This window comes from Stegastes partitus, unplaced genomic scaffold (assembly GCF_000690725.1).
Source record: "Stegastes partitus isolate 25-593 unplaced genomic scaffold, Stegastes_partitus-1.0.2 Scaffold100, whole genome shotgun sequence".
NCBI classification, from domain to species: Eukaryota; Metazoa; Chordata; class Actinopteri; family Pomacentridae; genus Stegastes; species Stegastes partitus.
In genome coordinates this window covers 214,793-239,608 of record NW_007577831.1, presented here as the reverse complement: position 1 = coordinate 239,608, position 24,816 = coordinate 214,793, and the positions used below count along the sequence as shown (strand labels likewise).

The following is a 24,816-nucleotide window of genomic DNA, read 5'->3' as shown; positions in this document are numbered from 1 at the left end:
ATCTATACACACGCACACACACACATACACACACGCTCACAGTGTTACAATGTTACAGCTAGTCCAGGTCTCCGTTGGAGGAGCGGGTCAGCTCACTGGAGATGCTGCTGGTCGGTATCAGCTTGAAGTTCGTACCAGCTGACAGTGACAGTGCAGGCGAGCTGTCACCGCCAAGTTGTCAGGATTTGTGTGTGTGCTACACAAAACATGAAATCATATTTATTTTCATCACCATTTGTAATAAAGTTTTACCTTTTGTCCTGAAATCAGTTTGTATCCTCCCGGATCTATTTCTTTAATACATTTTTTTATCGGCCTGGGATGACAGGATGTCCTTAAGCTCAAACCTTGTCAGTATGTTAACAGAATTTACAAGACAGCATATCACTTGATCACCAAAGTGTCTCTGTTTTGTTTTATGTTTTTGTTTTGTTTTGTTTTTTGAAAATCACGCCAAACTGACGTATGCCGTCAGTACATCATCCTTGTGCGTGAGGCAAGTGTGGCTGACTTTTTCCATTCTCTTCATAAGTGGTGAGTAAGTGCCATGTACGCAGGTTGCAAGACAAACTTTAGAAGTGAATACAATTTCCATGGCAATTGCACGTTGCAATTGAACAGACATCTCACGTGCGACTCGCAAGGCAGGCTTGATCCTCTCTTACGCATTTCTGACGGAGCCCTTGGAACCTTTCCTCTACCTCCACAGCCTCCACGGCCTCCACGGACCCAAAATTCGTAGAGGATGTACGATCCCAAAAGTCGTGCGTTTGGTTGTGACCGAGGCCTTAGTTCAAGTCCTCCAAATGCCTCATCATTAAAAAGGACAGCACTTACATATTGGCTCAAAACATTTATGAATCACATTACATACAGAAGCCCTATACTGTATGGCCTGTATGACCTGTCTGCAGCATGCATACAGGTATAATTAGAGAAACGAACTGGAAAATTAGGCCAGCAACACAAAAGAATAACAGGGATGCAGGAGAGACTGCACCACTACAGCAAGGCAACTTTAAATTGGCTAAAATGAAATACTTCAGACACTGTACAGTACATATTTAAGGACAAGCTAACTATTGCCTCATCCATTACACAATTGCAGGAGCTTTTTTGCAACAGAATTAAGTTAAGCTCCTGTGTTATATATGACTGACATGAGCAGGATTTTGGGCTCTTGAAATTCAATGTTTCTTACCAAAATGTACCTTTTTTTGTACAAAGGTTTGTGTCTTTTATTGAAGAATCAGGCATTTTCTTTCTTCTGGAACCAGGACAGCTTATACCGCTCCCTGCTCTCTCATGATTGATCCATTATTTAGTCAGACAACTCATCTCCATTTTGAGGTAATCATTAAGAAAATGTAGTTTTTTGATTACTTGTGAACATTTCTTTATTTGATGCATTTTGTAAGTTGAATAAAAAGTAGTGCAAAGTATAGACTTATTTTGACAAACAGAGACAATGCAGATGTTTAGTGATGTTCAGCAATTTTCCTTCGTTTTGGTTGCTATTAATAACTTATAGCTGTGTTTTATCTGATCCAAAAATAAAACAAACAAAACCAACATCAACGTGGTGTTGGTATTATATATCCGCCATCAGCTGCACTGCTCTTGAAACATCGACATTGGTATTGGCCATGGACTGCTGTACATGTTATACGACAGGCAATAACAAACATATGTACAAAAATGAAAAACCTATTGGTCAACCATTTCCTCACTCTGCAGCTTTATTGCCAAGACCTAAGTAAGTGGCGTCCAACTAGGCCACAATGGCGAGTGGTTATACAGCGATAAAGGCTGTTAACAAGCTGACAGTTTAGGCCGGTAATGTCTAATAATCTCTAATTGCACAGGAAAACTGTGAGTCTGCAGAAATACAGCAAATACAGCCACAGTTAAAACAGGAAGTGGGGGTGTAAGCTGCTGTGGACAGTTAAAGCTGTAATTTAACTTTGTGTTCTCTCCTCTTCAAGGACCCAGACTGAAGTGTGTTATTTGTAACAAAGGGTCTGTATTTTCAATTCTAGCGGCTGCAGATTAATATTATAAGATGGTGATTCTTGAGAAAATTCTAGCCCCTGTGATACTGCGTGTATTTACACCAACAAGAGGTATAATCAAAAATTCAAACTGGTGCTTTGAAAGTCACTCTGCCGCTTTCCGTTTGCTCACCTCTAAGTGAGTGCGTTCTTGGACCAGGTGAAGCTTGTATGAATAGTTCCCAGGTCGGATGTACAGCAGATGAGCCACTTGTTTCCTGCCGAGGGTATTCCCTGCACTCGAGTCTGCCCTCCGGCAGATTCCTGTAAGCCCACTGGTACTGAACTGTGCCTAGTTCAGAAAAGGGTAACGTGCACTAAATTAATCTGAACCTGCCTTTCACTTTGCTGCTGTAAGGAAGTGGTTATAAATACATCATAAAGCTCAGGGAAAAGGCCAAGGTGTTTACAGGCGTATGTATTTTTCATTGGCTTGGTCTGCCTTTCCAGGCTGTAAACATTAAAGCCCAATCAAGCTGTCCATTGTAGGGGCACTTAGAAAGCATGTGTCCACAGAGGAAATGCATCCAGCGTCAGATCTGCCAGATCTGTATGACAAGAATGTTTGGGTCAGCTGTTATAAAAAAGCATCGGGACTATTCAAAGGTATATAGCATGTAAAAATAGCTGAATGATCCCCAGTTAGTGCATGTACGCCTGTTTTTAGTCTCTTTCAATCCCGCCCATCATAACCTGATGAGTAAAAACCTTTTCAGGGCCTAAATTACATTTCTTTGACAGATTGTGGGTCTTTAGAATTGTATTAATGGTCTAATGTACTTGGATGATCAGTCGTTTTTGATAGCAAGTGACTCTATCTGAACATTTAATGGTTTTGATAATTTGAGTATTTAGCTCATTGTCTTTTTCCCCTTGGTCGTCCAGATAGAAAATGCTTTAACCTAAGTTATCATAATGGATTTGGCATTGAATGAAATTGCCTCATTTTGTTTGACTATTAAAAAAAAGATTAATATTTCTGAGGGTGTGCAGTGTGATGGATAGTCCAGGTTAGACTATGGTAGACAGCTACAGGCAGTGTTTTCAGAATGGGCACATGCTGTAAGTGACATCCGTGGAGCTAAATTAATTGCACTTGAAATCATTTTTACTTCGGAGTTTTGACTGTGGCCTCTTTAATTTCTTTGTCATGTGACTGCTTAGCTAGGCCACAGGTTTTCAAACGGTAGTAGGGTGGAAGTACAGAGTGAGATGCAGTGTGAGGTGACACGAAAAGGTGCATGCTGGTGTTCTAAAAACAACAGGAAACGAGGTACTGTAGTTTGCCTCAATTTTACCAGCTTTTATCACTTTCAGAATTTTATGTGCCGCAGTGGCTTTAACACACAGCTCATGGAGGCAATTAAGTTGTACTTTAAAAGCCCTTAGTGCCTGATTGCTGTAATTTGTGTCAAAAACTGTACATGTTCTCTCAGCCATAAAAAAATTGTAGCACGTATGACGCACATTTTTATATAAACCATGACTAGAATCTTGCAAGGATACACTAGAAATGAAAATACTTGAATGCACTTAGATATAAAAAAGACAACCCTCATCTCAAGAAATTGATTGACAATCATCAGGTTTTTTAGTTAAAGTAAGTAATTAAATGATTACTGTCTGTACATCCACTGTACCATGTAAACAAGAACTACTGCTCGCTATTTTGGTTTACAGTAATAGTGCCAGTTCACAAAATATCAACAAATATAAGCTAAAAAAAAAAAGCCGTGGGTACAGCCCAGAAAATAATTCTGTAAAATTTAATCTCCCAAACTGTAAGTTCAATAGATAGAGCTGCGTGTGATGGCTGGATGCATCATCGTTTGTACTCGCTCAGGCTTTGTGCTTTAATACATTATGAATATCATTAGCTTGCCACAGTCAAAGTTTTGTATGTATAGAGACCAAACAAAATGTCTACTCCAGTTGGCGACTGGCACTTGGTTTTGTCCAATAATATTTCTTTTAGTGCAGTTTTTGTCATTTTATTTAGCCTTGAGAAACTCTATGTGTAATTAACCTGTAAAGCGAAATTAAAAGCAAGCGCTAGCAGGAACTGGCAGTTCAAGTTGCTGTAGGCATGAATTTATTTCGAGCATTTATCCAAATGCTGTGTACTGTGTTCATTGCCCCAGAAAAGTAAATAAAGGCCAGGTTCACGACTGCATCAATGGTCCGGAAAGTAAAGGCTGGTTAGCAGCTACGTTCAGGTTGCAGTAAAGACACTCAGCCTAAAACCAGAGCTCTGCCTGCCATGATTTGGAGCTGTAGATATAGAAAGGTAACATAGCACCTTACATGCTTATAATAACCTAATTGGAAGAGTTTGGTCTCCCAGGTTGACTGCTATGTGGTAGGAACATATCATTTATCAGTGTTAGCTTGTACTCCTCACATTTGGACAAATTTATGCCAAGCTGTTCATTATATTAACCATTCGTGAACTCCAGATGGATTCTGATTGGTTAGCTATTGCCGTTTGTTGGACTGATGATAGTTGGTTGGAAAATGTTCAGATATCGGCCAATTCTACTATTCATTATCAAACATATGGAGAAATTGCAGTGTTTGTTTATTTACTTTGTTTAGTTCTTTTAAATCATGTAAGAATAGAATTGATTTCTGATGTTTTTCAGGTCTGTGTCTGAAGACAGATTTTTTCTTAAAGTGGCTCATACTGGCTGTCATTTAGTAAAAAAAGTACAATCATATGCAATACAATAGAGATGCCATTGATAAGTTATCCCCACAGAATAAACAGTAACCTTCTTCTTCACCTGGTTGAGCTGGCGTCCCATGTGCAGGGCTACAGTCCCAATGTGGAGGTCATGAGTTAGAATCCCGCTCATGGCCCTTTCCTACACGTCCTCCCCCCATTCTTCTACCCCACTTTCCTGTCTCTCTCGCACTGCACTATGGAATAAAGGCACAAAGGCCAAAAAAAAAAAACTTACAAAAAAAAAGAATCATTAATGAAAATAACTGTCAGTTACAGCCATATTCAAGCGTCACTTCAGTATTAGCATTTACAGTACACAAGGCTTTTATGTACATTATCACAGTAGATTGAAGTAATGTCATGCAAAAGCTTCATGACAACTTTGAAAGTGAAATAGTTTTTGCAGCAGGCTCTGGTTTGGCTCAGCTGCTGTTTGCCTACTGCTGCCTTACAGGTATGGAGCCAGTACTAGTATATTGGCACCATTACATTGCTTTAAATTCACCGGGTTGGCTACAGTTGGCAACTGAGAGCCATACAGAAACCTGTGAGCAGATCTGAACCATGTGTTTCATGATTTCTGGCCAGATCACATCTCTTTCTCAGCTGGATACTTCCCCAGATGCCTCAGCACAGGAAGCACTGAACCTCCTTTGTTTTTTTGTTTGGATCTGTAACTCAGAGACTGTAAGATCAATCACATTTTAGTGCACAAGTTTCTTCCACTTCTCAGGAAAAACAATAACAGCAATTAGTCAGATATTTGTTGTACCATATTGTTTATTTTGGTAACTGATTTTCAGAAAATCTGGATGTGGCAATAAAAGGCTGTTTGGGTTAGAAAAGGCTCCAGAAGTGAGTATGTGTGACTGTGTGTGTGAGGCATGGAGTTACTGAACATAATATTAGCACTCACTAAATCTTCCCTGGGTAAATAAAGGGCTGAATACAGTATCCAAACCACAGAGCAGCAACTTCAGGTGATGGCAAGACAAGCAAACAGGAATTGAGGCATATTTCCTAAACACTTAATAAGGTCCCCAGCTAGCTGTTACTTTTTCTGTCAACTTTGCACGAGCCGATAGAAAAATAGTTATGGTTCATATGTAAACAACAGGTTTGGCTGGACTCAATGGTGATACCTACGGGAGAAAGCTGATAGTGGTGTAGGAGGAGAGTGGACAGTTTTAACAGTTTTGCACCTTCAGTAGAAAATAGGTGGTTTTTGTTAACATTTATTTTCAACTTTTTCAACATCAGATAAAATTCCATTGACTTCATTTGTTTTGGCATGATGGCAGAAGACTAACTGGCAGATGTATTTGTACTTCAGCAGATAAACTAGAACTATTTGCAAAACTGTTCAGTCATTTAAAGGTTCTTTTATGCGTACATCAGACACATGCATAGTTGGAACCTTGGGAACATTTCAGAAGTTCTCTGCTCCTTCTCCACCTTCAAGTCTCTTAAATTCTCAGCACAGTTGCTTTTAACTGTTTCACAATCGAGGTTGGTGGGTAACAGGAAGGAGATCGTACTTTTCAGCTCCAAAGCTTTGGAATAGCCTTCGTCTTCGAATCAAATATTCCTCCTCTATTGAATGGCAAGACTGCTGCTCTTAGTGGTCTTAATATTTTATATGTATTTTAGTTTTATAGTACAAGTTGTCAGCCTGTTTTGCGTTGCAATGTTTTATATACATGTTTTGTTTTAAATATTGATTTTTATCCTGTTTAAAATGTGCTTTCCTGTACCTATTTTTGTTGTTGCCAGTCCTCTACAATGCACAGCACTTTGGGCAATCTGATATAAATGAATATAAAGTAAATATAAATATAAATAAATGTTGTGTGAATAAATTCAATTTGATTGAGATACTGAAGAAAAATACTTTTTTTCCCTTTTTTTTGTACAGATTTTGACATCACTCTTTTGATTACCACCTGTATTTACATATTGGCTACTGTCTTTTTAATGTATGAAAAGTGGATTGCCCCAAAAAATTTAAAAGGCAAAATTATTAAAAAGATAAAAAAATTATGAATAATTAAAGAATTTGAAATTTAAAAATAAATTATACAAGAAAAGCTCAATGCAAAATAAAACCTTTAGAAACCTTAATATGACAATAGCAAGTCAAGCTTTAGGTTGTCTGCGTGTTATTCCACGTCACAGGTGTACAGTGAGTAAAATTGGATTTTCCAAGTTTCCAGACACTAAAATCAGCCAGAATTTGGTTTTAAATTCGATGTTATGTTAGAACTGCAATTGATTAATTAAACATGAAGTCAACAGCTAAGTTATATACAGAATCTCTACTTTTCATTGACTGTAAACTGAAAATCTTTGGGTTATGGACAAAAAATGATGTTTGAAGATGTCACCTTGGACTGTGGTAAACACTGATCAGAATTTTTCACCATTTTCTGACATTTTACAGCCAAAATGATGACTCATTTCATCGAGAGGTAACTGACAGATTAATCGATAATCGTTTGTACCAGGCCTATTATGACTAATCGGCCACTGTTTTAGCTGGAATGTTTGAACTGGCCGTTCAAAATTATTATACACAAAAATTATTTAATAAAGTATTTGCACTTTGTCAGGTTTTTCTGTATTGTAAAGTTTCACTTAGTCTCACTAACTAAAAAGTGGACAAATTTGCACATTTAACTGACAGTAATAAAGAAAATCCTTTTGTTTCTGTGGCAACAGAAAGTATGCGGTGGTGTTCAGTACTCAACAGTAGAACTGCTAATTAAAAGTGGAAAGTAAGGCAGTTTTTGAGGTAAACACATAAAAATCACTCAGTAATTGAGACTGGATTTCGAATAGAATCAAAGTTTCAAGCTGTGTGAAAAGGCAGAAAAATAGAACGTCTTCATCAACATCATTTTCCCGGAGGAACGTGCCCTCAGCACTCCGGCTGCTGGTTACTTTCCCTCCACGTCCGGCTACTCGCTGTGCTTGAAGAAGACGGCGCATCTGAAAATATGGAGCATATGCTAGAACAAGGAACGCCACTTCAAGCAATACTAGACATTAAGACAGTGTAAAGAAACTGAAGTGAAGTTGAGAAAAGACCTAGTTGTCAGTTGTATGTTCTCAAAATATTGTGCTATACTTGCAAAAAAAGAAAAAAAAAAGAAAGAAAGGAGGCATGGATAACAATCCCAAACTGGCGCCCACCAGTAATTATGATGTGAGTACAAAGAGATTTTTGCCATTCTAAAGGGAGAAGGGGAGTGTAGGTGTATTAATTCCTATTCCTTCCTGCTTCCTCGACTTGGAAGTTCAGATTTAGAAAAAATAGGCCCCCCCTCTTAAAAGAAAAGAAAAAACAAGAACTGTCACATTGACTGACGCCAATCGTATGTAGCATGTGTGTTCCCACTGCTGCTCCCTATAGTATAAGCCACACTGTGGCAATGTGGGAAACTGACACTGTCAATTTATCAGAACAAAAGCATTCCTCAGCAAGAGAAATACACATCTTTGGGCCCTGGAGACAAAAATCATTCCACCCCCACCCTTACCTGCATCTAAACAGAATGTAGGACATTCACAACACCAGAAATAGAAATTTCAGTCACAATTATCATTTTTGAATTTATCCCCTGCAGTCAAAAGTTAGTGTTTCACTTGAGGAGTTAGAGCTGCACTTTAATGCTAACTTTCTTAAAGTAAACAATTGAATCAGAGACGCTGAGGATGCATTCAAACAGCTGCTCCAACCCAAGCATTGGACATTTTCATTTAATTGGTCCATATTCATTGTTCTCAAAAGTATTGTCTGTTTGTGAAAGCTAATTTTTAAATTTTATTTATGACATGTATATTGTGCTTCTTTTCAGGCGTCTGATCCTGTAGTCCCCATCATCACCTAGTGTCAACATTTGGGTGAGTACTTGACCTAATTTTTTCTCCTTTTCACAACACTATAATACATTCACAGAGCAGAGGGGTCTCCATGAACATTTCTGTAGTTTCCATCTAATATCATTCTCTTTAATATTTTTCGATTTTTCTGATTGTTTCCTTGTAGACAATTGATTAATGAATTTTTTGTATATTTAACTTCCAAAGTTACTGCTGCATTTTTCGGAGCCATCTCTTATGCATGATCTCTCAAACTGTAACTGTCAAGTAACTACAGAATTGTTTTCTCATCACCTCTCTCATGCTGAGAAATCATTTATGATAGTTGCTCTCAGTATTGCCGTGATGTTAATGTTTTTCATGTCACAATGCAGAAAATCAATACAATCTGCAATTTTCCTGTGACTCCGCAGCATGTCTTGCTCACGCGTTACAGAAAATACTGTCGAACGCATCAGTCAGCAGTGTAATCAGACATTTAGCCACAACCTAATTCTTTTGTCCCTAAATTTCTTTTATTGTTTGTAATATCATTAGCAGCTGATAAATTGCTGTTCTGATTTAAAGATTTTATTCTACAGCCTTTATGTGGAGGCTTATAATAATCTTAACCACCTCAAACATTTTGTGGTATTAGACAGAAATTAGCCAGAAACAGACAGAAATATTTAAAATGCATGTGTGTGCATTGGGCCTACACAAATTTTGTGCTTGTTTACCACAAGTACAGATTGTAGTACAGCTTATGAAATGTAGTTTTTCTAAAATTCTAATTATTAACCCAATGAACCCTAAGGAGGACATGGAGATATGCAGAATGAAGTGATTTTGATGAAATGTTATGATGTAAAACCTAGATGTGGTTATTTTATTTATTTTTCCAGCAGTTCTCTGTTTTCACAATTTCTGGCTGTGATATTATTGTTAAAAAAAAATGTTTGTGCATTTTCAAACCTGCTGGTGGATTTTAGGGTTCAGGGATATAAATTAAAGAGCCTGCATTTACACTTTTATTGAATTCTAGGAATGAATTTGCAATATGCATTTCTTTTATTTGCATTATTATATATGTCTATTTACTTATAAATGTTCTATAAATTCTTCTTGCAGTTATTATATTTGGAATTTTAATGGCTACAAATATGCATATAAATTTTCAATATATAGTAATTTCTAGTAGTAAATTTCATGGTCTATTTAATGCATTTGCATCACAGAAAGAGCAGGATGTTGCCCTGATGACATACAGTAAATGTTCCCGCAATGCATTCTTGATTTATTTGATTACCCACGGATATAAGAAAAAAAAGTCATGTTTTTAAAATACTGGAAAAAAAAGCAGTACCCACTTTGTTCTGCTCTTGAGTCCTTAAAAAACCAGCACATGTAGTTGCAGCTCCATCGCAGTGTTCCGCTGCACGTTGCCTCCAGCATAGAAACTGATTGATGATTTAGTGTAGGCTTTTAAGTCATTGATTGTCATAGCTCCACTCTATGATTACTTGGAAGTGTGGTACATTTTCCTGGAAATGTGCTGTGATTTTGGTGTAGTGGCCAATAAAGCAGGTCATTGTGGTCCATAAGAACTTGATTTTGTGCACAACAAAAAAAACCAGCTGGATTGCTGTTATGAAAATGAGCTGATCTTCACCCCCTCAGAGCATTATGCTTTGTATCATTACAGTTTGGGTCGCTGTACTTTTTGCTCACCTGAAGAACTATAATGTAGTTAATTTTGCCAATTAAAGGTAATTTCAGCGAGATCTGATTTGAGTGTCTTGTATTCTAACATACTTTAATGTAGTTCACTGTAGGGGTGACTTAGTCCTATGCTCAAGGAGTGAGGTATAAGCTTCACAGAGCAGTTACATTATGTTGAGCAAAGAGGCTGAAATATCCTCAGCTTTCAGATTGTGATGACTTTCTTAATTAAGCTTCAAACATTTCAATACCAATGGCCACGATGACACTCTGGATGTATGTAGGTTTACATTTGTTGATGTAGTTGTTCGTACAGATGTAACATTGGATGAATGAAAAGGTTAATGAAACCTACTTACACTGCAAATTGTGGTTGTACGTGACCACGTAAAGGCTATGAATATATTGTATATCATAAATAAACACTAGTGACCTTGTGTGACACCATTCTATAGTCAATAATATAACCTTGAAAGCTGTTTGCATCTGTTGGCAATGGAATATTGGAAAGACTAGTCAAATTTGTATGTCGGAAAATTAAAACCTATACCTGTTAATGAAGAAATATGCTTGTCAAGCTTTTTGCTGCTTATTAAGTATGCATTTGGTGCATGAGTTAAGTCTACAGTGATTCTTTGTCTTTATCTCCTGATTAGCTGACTCTTTTGTTGAGCATTATTTCTGATAAGCTGCTGAGAGCTCCCTTAACAGCCACATCAAACTTGTGTTTGCATGTCCTGATAACGCTAATGGTCCTCGGTATAATTGATTAAAGATACAACTCATTGATTGATCAGTGCTTCAGTCACGCTTGTGTGTTTTTCATTCTAATGAAGACAGGCAAACTTGATTTTTGTTTTTCAAACCTGTCACTTAAGTGCATGTGTTCGATCACCTACACTCACTTTGAAGTCAGTTTTCTAGCAGTAATTATTGGAAAATATAATAGGCATCAAATACAGTTGCACAGAAATTTCACAAATCATAAAGGCAGACATTACAATTAGCTTAATATAAGCTCTGTGGTGTCTGTGCTTAGTAAAGCATGTACTGTTGTTGAATACCAAAATTAGATATATTTTTGAAACAGATGGCAAGGTGCTCATATGGGAACCTGAGCTCTTCTTCACTGAATATGAAAATGTTGAACAGGTGGTCCAAGAAGCTTCATTCCCTTCTGCAGCTTTCATTAACTCGCTTTTATTCTTCTAGTAATAATACGCTTATCCGTGCCCTCAGAGATATAGGGCAGACAAAAGAGCTTCTGCTTTTTATAGGTAAAAAAATGGCAAAACTGTGGCCTTGTAATGAATTTTTAGACACCAGCAAAACTAAAAATAATAAAAGGCAGGCACACAGTGCGCATATTTTCTGATCTGATAGGTGTCCGAAATCTGTGTTTATTATAGCAGTGGCTTATGTTGCTTTTAGCCTTCATCTCCTTTTCAGTGCCCATGTTAAATTACCTTACAGTGACATTTGGATATGTACACATTCTGTATCTCTGAATTTTGTCTGCATCACAATCAACCATAAATTTACTGTTACAAGGTTTGATGCATTTCGACCCTTGACCTCCTGAAGATGTCTTGTCTCGGCAACATTGCTGCACTCAATTGTCCTCCTGAAATGTAGGGCAGCACCAGTGCTCCAGTTAGATTGGCTCTAGAATGAAGCTGTTGGCTCTTATGCAGTAAACATATTAGTACATGAGCTGCTGTCTGTACCTTTAGCTAGACATGCTTTCTTGCATAATAAAATACTGTCTTCATCATATTTGCATTTAGAAACTTACCAAGGAACACAGTTTTATTTTGCTACTTAAAAAAACAAAACAAAAAAAACAACAAACAAGCAAAATAAGGACCCTGTCTTTGCAAAAATCATATGGTCTTAGCTTCTGGCACATACGACTTTCTGGCCCAATGTGATAGTCAGACAGTGAGATAGTCCACCAACAGCTATACTAGCAGACTGTAAATAACAGTTTGAATATGAGCACTGGTCAGAAGCTATTACCTGCCACAGAAGTCTCTGTGTGTCTTGGTGGCCCGTTAGTAGTGGAGTGCTGACCAAGAACTAATGCTAGCAGATTGTAAGTAAAAGTTTGAATCTCTATTACAGGGCATTGATACGTCATCAAGTCATTAAAGCTCAATGTCCTGTTAGCTCATGTAAGTTACCTTAACATTGGCTGAGCAGCTAAGATAGGGACTATTCATCGCATAAATTGAGATGACATCTGGTGATGAGATGACATTGAGCGTTAGTTTTTCATCTGCAAATATACTATATACTATGTTTGCATAAATTATTTGGATAATAGAAAAAAAACAGCTACAATTTTGCAATTTTAAGTATCCCGGTAGGGTAGCTCTTAAATGTAAATAACGCTAAACTGATCAACTTTTATAGTTTGCATAGTTATGTGCCACTTTGTATGTCATCCAATATATTTTATAGTTTTGTAGCACTGTAGATGAAGAACTGACCCTTCTATTGACCCATTTCAACATTCAGTCAATATTTTATTGCCTACAGCCTAAACAGCTTCTCATAGGTACATTGTAATTAATGACTTTAAATGCATATTGCTGTTTATTCCCTATAGCAAAGCTAAGAGTAATTCTTTATAGAGAAATAATTTCAACTTTGGTTAACATCTATCAACCTTTAACATTTTGTTACGTTGATGTATTCTTCAAAAGAGCCTATGGCAGTGTTTCTTCCCCGCATATTATATTATATTATATTAAAATTACCATGGAAACTATGAGCCTGCATTTGCAGATAGAATATGTGTCAGGGTCATCAGTGGCGGTATTTCTTTGTCTTTTACATACTAAAAGAGCTGAGTGATCTTTTCAAGGTTTCTACTAATTGCTTTACAGTATTTTTAATCATGTTAATGTCTTGCTTTCTTATTTTATATTTGCACCAGTCATATTTAGCAGATAGTAGTGTGGCACCGTTCAAGAGTAGAAGAAAAAAAAAATCTACCTGATGATGTAGATTTATTAAAATTCTCTATTTTCACTACAAGTCATTTATAGTACAGAGCTGTTGGGCTTATAATAACAGCAGAGAGGTGAGTCATTTCACAGAAAGAGAAGTATTTGTAATCAAATTAACCTTTCAGTCTTCCCTCTGGAAACTAAAGCAGCATCAACAACACAAAATGCTGGAGATTTCATAAGTAGTCAAATCCATTTTAGGTTATGTTCCTGGAGTGTTACCCTTCATACAGAGTATAACTTCAATATCTTATTCAACATTAAAGCACCACAGTAGCACACCAGTAAACTAATGGACACCACCTCACTCAACTGGTCCACGGCAATGGTGTAAACTTAACTAAACAGGGATGGTTCTTGGTTCCTCAGACTGTTTGTTTGGATTCCTGGCTCACAGTTTGCCTGTTTGGGCCAGATTCTTGAAGCACACATCAACTCAACGGATGACTAGCGAGGCTGGCTGCCAGCTGAATTTCAAGAACAGTTTAGCTTCACAGTAGAATTTAAAATGCTTAACTCTTTGTTGTGCTTGACTAGAGCTGTAGCCAAACGGGTTTCCTTGACTCATTTCAGAGTGTGGGGACTTTATGTAAATGGATAAATCCTTCAGTTTCTGCTGGACTCTTGGAGGACTGCATCAGGAAAATTATATTATGGCGGCCTCTGCAAGAAATTATGTTGTCTCCACTCACATTCAATGGCTGTGCATTTCAGTCCAACCTAATACCATCCTACTGTATGTAAGGTAATTACAGCACCTCAATGGAAACATCTAACTCTGAATCATACTGTTCCTTACATTTTCTTTAGCGTTTTTCCAACCTGATAATTGCAGCAGTACAGTCTGTATGCATTTGGTGTTAAAACAGCTTTCATGACTTAAAAAAAAATCCATGTAGAATCTCGTCCAAGATAGATGTTTGTTTGGTTTTTGCTTACATTTCATTATGTTACCTAAAATATTCTTTTTGCTGCTCATATCAACTAAACAATATAGGTATGGTGTACAATATTCATGTAGAGCATTCTATGTAGCCTCGCTTTAATGTAAAATTTAAGTGTACAGAACTTTTCCTATTTCTTTAGAGTCTAAATGAACCCCAAATAAGTAACTTTACAAAAACATGACATTGGCTGTTCCTGTACGATATAGACAAAATGAATCTGTGTGACCTTACTTGACAGAAATGTCTAAATTTACTGTTATTTCTGACTAGCTGTTGAACCAAAAAATAATTTTGCTTGTGTAGATGAAATCCTATTTGGGAAAACAGGTTAAAAAATAAAGTGCAATTTTTTGAAGTCTTGAAAACTTCTTCTGCCAAAAATTCTGCTGTGCAGAACAAACTGTGTACTTGATTGACCGAATTCCAGTCAAATTTTTGCCATTCCAGGTCGAATTCAGTATTTATGGTGACTAATTGCTCTAATTCTGTGTCAGCACGTTTACACACAACAGGGTGCCATCACAGTGATAACACGAGTGTGGCCTGATTGGATGGTCCAGAGCAAACGATAAACACAAACAATGCAGTCGGATGTTGTTGTCTTTGCTTACATGGCGCCTGAAATGTTTTACATTCATAAGCACTGCTTAACAGAGTGCGGCGATAGCTGTGTAGTCGCATCTATTATCGTGGGATTGTGTGCCTCATTAACATCAAATTTGGCAGATTTGGATGAATGAGGCTGAGTGTGCAGTCATGTCACAAGGGTAATCTTTCTGACTTGTTTTCCTTTTTCTTTCCTGCCTGCTTGCTTTTCTTCATTTCTTTATCCCTCTATTCTGTCTCCCAACAAAACACACTTCATTATAGAGGTTCTGACTGGTCTGACCTCAGTAGGTCAGAGTCAATGAGGAGCGTCTGACCATTTGGCATAATTGGCATGAAAATAGTTTGATTTAGATATCTTTTATAAGGACAAATCACCTATAGACTCACCAGTGAATTGGTGTTGTACCAGACTCACCATATTTAATACACTATTTAGAATAGACTTGATTTTGTTTTTGATTTTTTTTAATGTAGAGTTACATTTTCCTCAAAATCAAGTATTTTGTATTAAATATTACTTATACTGCCACGAATTTACCAGAAGTTTGGCTGTTTAAAAATGTGTTATATTGTCCATGAAGACTGCTGGTTATAAGTCAGCGCTGTAGCTACCACTAAGGAAGGTGGAATCTCGTTTAGTTTTGTTTTTCAGCGTTATTTTTTGGGGAAAATTTTGTTTTACGCAACCGGAAGGAACATTTTATAATTAACAAGGTTACATTACATATTATAACATTTGAGTACTTTTCCTACATAAAACAAAACAAACCACAGAAATAAAATCTTGAGCATATCTCCCCTTGATCTTGATTCCTGAAAAAAGAGCTGAATGTTTTGGAGGAGGTGTCTAATTAAGATTTTTCTGACAGATATTAGGTTTTGATTTGCGATATATTTTTTTAAAGGTCAGGCTTCAACTTAATATTCATTGTGTAGCAGATTTAAAACATACAATGGAGCCTTACCACATCAGATACTATCAAAAGCATGGCCGTCACACATACATTTTTTAAAACCTCCAACATCACAGTTTAAACTTTGGGTCAGACGTGTTGTGTAACGTATATCATAATTTAAGTGACCATATCAAGATTAGCATTTTTTTGTGCACATTTAGACTAAAGCTTGTTATTAATGTTTTGCCTGTCAGTTGATAAGTGATCTTCAGATTGTTTTTAACTCACAAATATTGATATTTGTATATTCTTAGCTGGGCTATATCCTGTATTTTTCACCAAAATGTACAAACTCATATAGTGCTGTGCGTATTGCTCAGGACCACAGAGTGACTACAGATAAAATCAGCTGCATTGTGGCCAGTGTGATGCCTTTTTCAATCAGGTTGCTTTATTGGCAGTTCATTAAAAAATAAATAAATAAATAAAAAAAACAGTACAAATAACCGTAAAAATGCTAAATATCAGATCTGATCATTAGTCGCCATCTGCTTTAAATCAACAGCCAGATTTAAACTTTGTGCAGTCCTGAATTAAGATAATATCCTGATAAAATCAAGATTTATTGTTTTCTGTTTTTTGTAATTGAGTTATCAAGCGCAGTAGTAATTCAGCTGGTTAACTTTGTTGCTAGTGCACATAGAGCTGAGTGCATATTTAGAATGCAAACACAGTGAGCGTGAATATCTGTTTCACTGAATCAATGCTGCTCTGTCAGCTGGGAGGGGCCGCTCGCCTTAACAATGCAATGGAAAATAATTGTGTATCGAACTGGCATATGATAGAGCGATTGTAGTCTTTGTTCACAGCTCTGCAGATATGTTTGATAGTTACTACAATTCTGCATGTTTAAGCACTAAGAATAAAGGACTGTTCTTTAACAATTACTGCAGCTTTCCATGAGAAGCTGGAGCCCGGGATGATGTACAGCTGAGCTGCGATCACCTTCCACAAGGAAAGTGAAGAGCAGAAAACAAGTAAATAAGACGTGCTTAAGATGGAGAGATTAGATTAAAACAACCCCAGGGTGATTAAGAGGGCTGACATAGATACCCTGGCTGGATTTTTAGATGGACCAGCGAGCGGGTTTGGATTAGTTTTAAGCAGCAGGAACAAATAAACAGCAGTAGCCATCAGTCAATTAAGCGTAAAGTCTCCCAAAACAACGAGTTTAACTTTGCTTTTCAAATAATCTTCTTTGGGTGTCACTGAGGGTCATCTCTGTGCTGCAGAGTGAGCAGTGGAGAAGTGAAAGATTAAGTAAGAGTCCAAACAACTAGGCATGAGGACTAAGGTCCAAAGCATTTAATGCAGCCCTGCTCATGCTGGACAGATGCTTGTGGCCCGGCAGGATTTCAGCACTTTGTTTTTCTTCAGGAGTTGGACAAACATCAGATTTCTTTTAACAAACAATCCACGGATGTATCATGAAAGTCCAAGTTGTGTCCAGTTTGTGTCCACTTGCTGCTCTACTGAAGTCTTTCAAGAATATTTTTATAGAACAAAACACACGTCTGTGCTGTAATATGTTTGTCAGAGAGATCTGAAAGAAATCCCTGAGCTCAAGTCCTTATCTGCTGTGGGTGAAAATCTCTCCGTGATGTTTTCTGCTGTGGATGTAAAATCACATTGTTTACTGCACAATTGGAACAAGTGTTTTTTTTTTTTTTTTTGAACTGCAAGGAACCATGGCCATATATATATTGATGCTCTATTAAGAATGTTTTTAAAAGAGTATTACCTATGCCTAATTAAAAATACAGTCTCACTGTATGACACTTTTCTGCCCTGAATAGTGAATGCAGATATTCTCTTCAGACTCCATCACATGCCAACAACCCCCACCAACAAGGTAGGGCAGACTAGCCTATTTATTAAGTTCACCTGAAAACCATCTCTTCAGTGAGTAACAGCTCGATTGTGAAAACGAACAACTTTGATCTCTGTGGATCAGAGTTTAAAAAAGTACCAACCCTTCTTGTCTCTATCACCAAACCAGTGTGAGATCTGAAAAACTCATCAAAAACGGGCATTTTTATTTCTCCCTAATCAGAATTTCAAAGTCGAGAAAATAATAGCCTTATAACAATTAGTCAGTGACATGGATGTTATTGAATCTGTTCTAAAATGTGTAATTTGAAATTCTACCAAACTATATGCAGCAGAATTAAAGCACAACATCCATTTTATCCACTGTAAAATGGTTTAGAGTGGGCCTTCAGAGGGTGACAGTAAGATCGGTCTGTTAGCAGTATAGGTGATAAGTCTGTTGCCATTTTGACAGAAATCTATACATTTTACTAAAATTTCTGACTATTTCATAAACAAAAATGTTCATTATGCTGAAGTAAGCAATATTTCAGTTAACAAAACCGTTAGAAACATAATATTTGTTACATTTTTAATTCTTGTCATGCTGTAAACACTGGTGAATTTCTTTTTTTTGTTGGCGTAGACATCTTTGAGGTTGCCAAAAATGACTATGCAGGGAAAACATCAACTCTAGAGAGATATTTCACCATGCTGAATGTATCTTCTGACAATGTGTTTACAACTCGCTTCCCTGTGTCTTGGTTTTGAGCCATGCTGCATTTATTTTATAGATAGAGGATGTTTTATTTTCTACTCAGTTCTTCTAATTTGTTTCCATCCTTGTCTCTTCTCTTGCAGTTCAGCCAAAAAGTCAGCAAATTATTGTGACGTCACTGTTGTTGGCAGCTTAGTGGCTTCTTGTTTGTGAATTTTTAAATTTTAAATGATATATTTAAAGTAATGTTGAAGTAATCTAATGATTATAGGCTTATATTTGGTAAATTTTTCCAACAGATTCACCTGTCACACCTCACTGATTGAAGGACAGTTCTGAACAACATTTTTTTCCTGTTTTTGCTGTTGCTGGCAATGATAAATTTTGGCCTTTTAAAAATATATAACATGTGTCAGGAGGGTTTTTGGCTTTAGAGGGTAGAGAGATAAATCCAAAAATGGAACAAGTTTGTAAAAAAAAAAAAAAAGAGCCATCCACAGAAGGTTCATTTAGTGGCATACATTAGGGAATAATGTCACTGTTTTATAAATACCTAAAACATATATTATCAGCTTGTAGTCAGTCACAAGCTCTTTGGTGCTGATAGTTTTTGTACCACTCTCCCACAGTGGCTGTGAAACCTACAGTGAGCTTAGCTACTGGTATTGTGTGCCTTAAAGAGAGTATGAGGAAACTCTGGCTCAGTATGACATGATGAAGTTACGGGCCTAAAGCTCCTCATTGTTATGTATCTGTGGTCCTGCAGTCCAGCACTGCAGAATATAGAGAGGGTGAAGGAAACGGCGCTGTGGCTGCCAACCCATTGGGTCTTTTCAACTGAAGCAATACCTGCAAGTCAAGACAAAGGGGTAAGGCACCCTGGTTCTTTGTCTGCGTCTCTCATCGGGCCAAGCCCAAATGATTTGGACACAATTGCGATGTGAAATCTCTGTCTGCTGCAATTGCTTAAATGGAAGCTCAAGTATTTTAAAAAGCTCAGATGAATTTGTCACAAGCTTATACTCATTCATCTGTGCTGTGCTAAGGGGATTCTTGAGCAAAGTCATCTGTATTCAGTAAACAAAGTGTTATTGATGAGTTGATTCTATGTGGCTTTGCCAGTGAGTGAGCCGGGGAAGGGATTATGTCCCCAAGCCAAAACCCAATAGAAGTTTGAATAAGGGGATAGATGTGCAGTGCTCATTCTAGCAGCAGAGGATAAGCTGTGTTCGACATTAAAATAACAGCTCAATACCTGTGATATGAAAAGGGCTGGAAATCGCAGACTCGCTTAAGTGGGAAATATGCCCGTTTACTGTCTCAGAATGATAAATCGACCAAAGTTTTTCAAGAGTCCACCAAAGGAAACACAAGTGTTCTAATTCAGTGTGTTTTGGTGGAAGTGCGACTTGATGTTTGTGTTGATAGCAGCTTACCAAGGGACTGTAATTGAAGGAGGTGTTTTGAAGATCTTTGATGAGGTTTCATCTGCTGAGGGACTTAAATGTTTCCGCTGAGTGAGAGAGGAAAGGTGTAACTACAGCAGCATATGGTAGAAGCTGTGAGGAATCCAGAAATCCGCTAATCCACCATTCTTGCAGTATAGGGATTATACCTTCTGTGACTTTTGTCTGTTTTTACGTCTTGCTTTCCATTCCCCAGTCCACAGTTTGGTTTCAATCACTGTTGTTATGGAGCTATGAGAGATGTTACTTGGTGCGTCTTGTTTACAACCACTGAAAGTGATTTTTTTTTAAGTAAATCTCTGCCTCAGATACCTTGTATAGAGAACAGATAATAATTACATTTGTGTTACACTCTTATATAATAATATAAAATATTTATGCATATAACTTAAGGATCTTTTTCCTCCAGGTACCTAAACATACTAAAAAATGATTTCATCCACCTAAACAGAAAATTAATGCCAGCGTAATTTAGATTGAGCTATTTTTTTTCCATGCACCCATTATGAAAGCAAGTTTCTGTCAAAAAATGAAAAACTACTATAGCTGTCCAAGTACAACATTATATTCTTTCTGGCTTTTTGCCTTGAAAACCTTCAGTAGGTATTATATTCATTTAAATTGCTGATGTTTTCATGAGAGCGCATATTGTTTTTGAATTGAGCGGGTGCCGGCGCTGTTAGAGGCTCGTTTTTGTACTGATTGCAAATTCTATTTATTGACGTTGAGGGGCTTTTTATGTAGCTTATGAACTGATGTCAATAATATTAAAGTTCTGATGATTATTTTTGAAATTACTGTAATTAATCCGATGATGATCAGCTGTGATAGAAGGAAGGTGTGAAACTGAGTCTTGATTTCTTAAGCAAACATGAAGGAAAGCATAGAATGGAGAATCGTTTTTGTCTTGTTTAAAATGATAATAACTCAGCCAGATGAAGCCAACAGAATCAGCAGTTGCCGTGTTTGAAAATGTGAGTTAAAAAATGGAGCCTAAGGTGGCACAAGTTAAAAAAGTATGCTACGGTAGGCCTTGTGTTGGAGAGTGAAATTGAATTGCGTGTCATTTAGGGGAGAAGTCATTTGTAGCCTGTGTTGCTGGGGCTAGCAGTCTTTTTTTGCTTGTCATAACGTGTCTTTAACAATCTTTAAATGTTCGGGAAGCCCAGTTTTGTAGGAGTTTTTGGGTACTGTTGACAACAGAAAGGAGCTAAAAGGAAAGAGAGAAAGAAGGAAATGTAGCAAAAGCTTCTTTTCCTCTATGGGGAACTTAATGATTCATAACCTGGAGCTTCCCCTGAACTGAACTTTTAGAGAGCTTGTCGGGCATCCGTGGTCAGTTCTGCCTGATTGTCCACTTCAGCATGAGATGTTCCTACGTTATTAAAAAGGCGACAGCATTCGATTTCGTGGGACCTCTTGGGCTGAAATTAAACCCAGAGAACTTTTCTCTTCAGCTGGTGGAAGACACTTTAAACCTGTAGTGGGAAAGAGCTGATAGATGTCCTTATAGAATCAAACAAAAGAAAATAAAAATTAAAAAGCATCAATGCAGTGCTAGTGTTGGTGGAGCTTGTTGATTTAGGTACTGGTGGGATTAAAATACATTCCAGGAAGTCTGACTGAAGTAAAGGATTCATGTATCAGAACGTTTATTAGATGTCAAAATGCTACTCAGAGGTTGAAAACTTTTGTTGTGACAATTGAGAGGCAAACAGAAATGCTGTGTTTACATTATAGGAATATGTGCTTGCATGTATTTGATTGCAAACTGATTCTCTTGTTTGACATGGCTTAAAATTTGTATAATTATCTTCACTCTTTTAGTTAATCTAGCATTGCTGTCACTTTGCAGTCATGTCATTTACCCAGAAGCCACCACTGTAACAAAGCACACTGTGAAGCATTTTTTGAAAAAAGCTAACATGCCTTTCAAACTCACCTGCAGATTTTAGGTTTCAGAAAGTTAAAGATGTATTTTGAGATTGTAATCTTGCTAATAATTCCCATTTTAAGTAAATATATGGACAATCTAATTATGACTTTTCCCCTCTCACATTAACAGCAATGACCTTTTCGTGTAGCCCCAGTACGTAATGCCATTCTATGCGTACCGTTCCTCCCCAGGCCCTGGATGTGGTTTTCTCACCAGTGATAAGAACACTTAAACACATACAGTCCTTTTGCACTAGTGAATGGATGCTTCACATAACTACTTGAAGAATGTGACCTCTCTAAAATAAGGCAGCAGGTAACTGAGTCACAATGAAAACGTAAGATAAGCTACTGTAAGATGTACTTAGATAAGTTGTCATTACATGTGTAATTTTAACGTTTAGGAAATGATAAACTGATGTTGTCAGTTAAACAGTCAGCAGTTTTTGATTCAATTGTACTTGATTTTTTTAACTGATATTTAGTAATTGTATCGGAATACATTTTTAAAGTATCCCTCCCAACCCTGACCATATCCATCCCAATCTTCATAAGTTTTAAATAAACATGCATTCAAAACTGATTTACAGCTCCTACACCACACACATGTAATTATAAAGACACACACAGCTGACAGTTTGATCCCCAAATTGCAAGCTTGCCTTCATTTTTATCATATTTCATTGCTCGAGTCTTCACCAACCGAGCAGTTACAGCCGTACAGCCAGACAATTGACTTGTTTGTGAGCTCAGGATCATAATTAACTCTGTCCAACCTTAAAATGTGTCCTCTTCCAATTCATGCTTTTCTCATGAGATGAAGATTCCAGTCTGTCTTCATAAATTACGTCTCACAAAGTTTTTAGAGAGTCTTTGTTTGTGTGTGTGTGTGTGTTTTTTTTCTTCCGAGAAACCCCAGTCAACTTAATTATCACCTAGCCTCACGTTGCGGACTATCCTTTAAACGCCCAGCTGCATGTGCGCTGCAGTCCAAGTCCTGTCGCTTCTGACCGTTTTACTTTATCATATATCTTTAGAAAGACTGCTTCCACCACTGTGAACAAATATATTTAAAACAGAGAAGTCAGCTATTGTACTCCTCCTGTATCAGCCAACCAGCAGACCCTGCTCAGAGTCACTTCTTCACATCAAGTGCTCATTTCCTAAATGAAAGGCAGCAATTAACACATCAAGGTTGAAGATGGTACCATTTTTCGCCTCTTCCAGCCTTTGCAGGTAGTTACAGGAAAAAAAAAAAAAAGTCCTCCTGTTGTATGATAAGCATTTCCTCTGCTGTGATAAGAAGCCTTGGGATAGTGCCTGTCAAATGAGGCCAATTAATGATGGCTTGATGTGATGTTTTATCTTTCCAAGGCAAGTCCGCTGCTACTCTCACTCACTGTTGTTCCCTCCCAGATAAGCTTTACTTTGTTGACTTTGCCCCAATCCTCTCCAAAACCAAAGGCACTTATTAGCTACCTATCCGAGAGTGACATTTGTAGCTACGGGCCACTGTTGGATAATGGCCCTTCATTGTCACCTCTGTAGTTTCTGGATTAATAGTTTGATTTAATTTCGGGCCATCATAGGCACACTAGAGCTGTCTGGCATTTTTGGAGGCAAGGACCAGTGTTCTCCCGTAAGCTGCTCAGAGAGGCTGTTTGGATCACACACATCATTTATTTTGCTGTAGACAGAAGTGCAGTATGTTAGAACATGACATATGAGATGCTAATTAAAGGGTTGAGCATAAACTTACAGAAGATGGAACTTACATAGACGATATCACAAGAAGGAGCAAGACTTTGTATTGTATTGTAGGTTTCTTTACAGTATCAAATAAGGACCATTAACGATTTAAACAGTCTAATAATAATAATAATAATAATAATAATAATAATAATAATTCATTTTATTTGTATAGCGCTTTTCAAGAACTCAAAGACTCTTCACAGGATAAAAGCAAAGCAATAAAAGCATTAAGCAACAAATACAAAGGTAGACAATATAGAAATACAGCAAGCAGGAGAAAAAAAAAAATCCATTGGTTGTAAAGTTTTGGGAGATTTTCAGTGTTTGTTACTGAAACCCAAACCTTCAGGCTCTGCATTTTTGGCATATAAAACAGTTAAGAATGATATGTTGGTCGCAGTAAATTTCTTCTTTTAAAGCCCCAAGAACTTTGTTAACAGTCTCACACCAAAATGTGTAACCGTCATGTTGGTCCACAACTTAAAACCATATTAGTTTCACAGTTAGGGTTGTGAAATTGTGAAAAATTCAAATCTTTTTTTGTGAATATAATACTTTTTGTGCTGCGGACCAAAGCAGCTGTTCCACATTTTTTTGAGAGACTGGGTCAGCCTTCACTGTATTTATGACTTAATAAGAAGCAACTAAAGATTGGGTTTGTTAAAACCATCCAGAGTTTAACAATCAGTACAAAACTGTCATATTTAGGACTTCCGCTCTGAAAATAGTTCATCAAGGCCTTTAAACACAAAATATTTCGATAAGGATCCAGAACTTACCAGGAATTATTTTGACTGAAGTTACTTGAAAGCTGGAAAATAAACTTTTTGCTTTTAAGTGGACAGAAAATGTGACTCTGTGACAAACATATGCCTGACATTTGTTTTGCGGTTTAATTTTACTTTATCATCAATGTATTGGTTTTGACTTGCTTTAATTACAGTCACAGTATTTTTTGATGAACACTCAGAATTAAAAGGATAGAGTTTAAACACTGGTTACACCTGAGTGCTATGGTGTGTCACAAGGAATGATGATGTGTTAGGTTGTCGGTCAGTTGGCCTTTTTTTGGGGCCTTCATGCCGTAATTGATAGAGATAGTTGAGAATAGCTGCTATATATACATTTTGTACATACATTCATGTTTCCTAGAGGATAACGTTTCATCTGAGGCAACAATAGGTTGACTTTTTAGTTCTTTTTAGACATATCTTCACAAATGCTGAATTAACTGCTGTGTCTTTAGGTTCT

The 24,816-nt window shown here is 37.1% G+C and overlaps 1 protein-coding gene across 3 annotated transcripts in view; it reads left to right on the top strand.

The window, feature by feature from the left end:
* The window catches only part of lpp (LIM domain containing preferred translocation partner in lipoma), a 191,475-nt gene that overhangs the window by 24,019 nt on the left and 142,640 nt on the right, over nucleotides 1-24,816 (top strand). For all 3 annotated transcript variants that reach the window (XM_008277529.1, XM_008277530.1, XM_008277531.1), the window contains one exon: nucleotides 8,634-8,679. The gene's annotated coding sequence lies outside the window, so the exon portion shown is untranslated. The remainder of the gene's footprint in view (nucleotides 1-8,633; nucleotides 8,680-24,816) is intronic.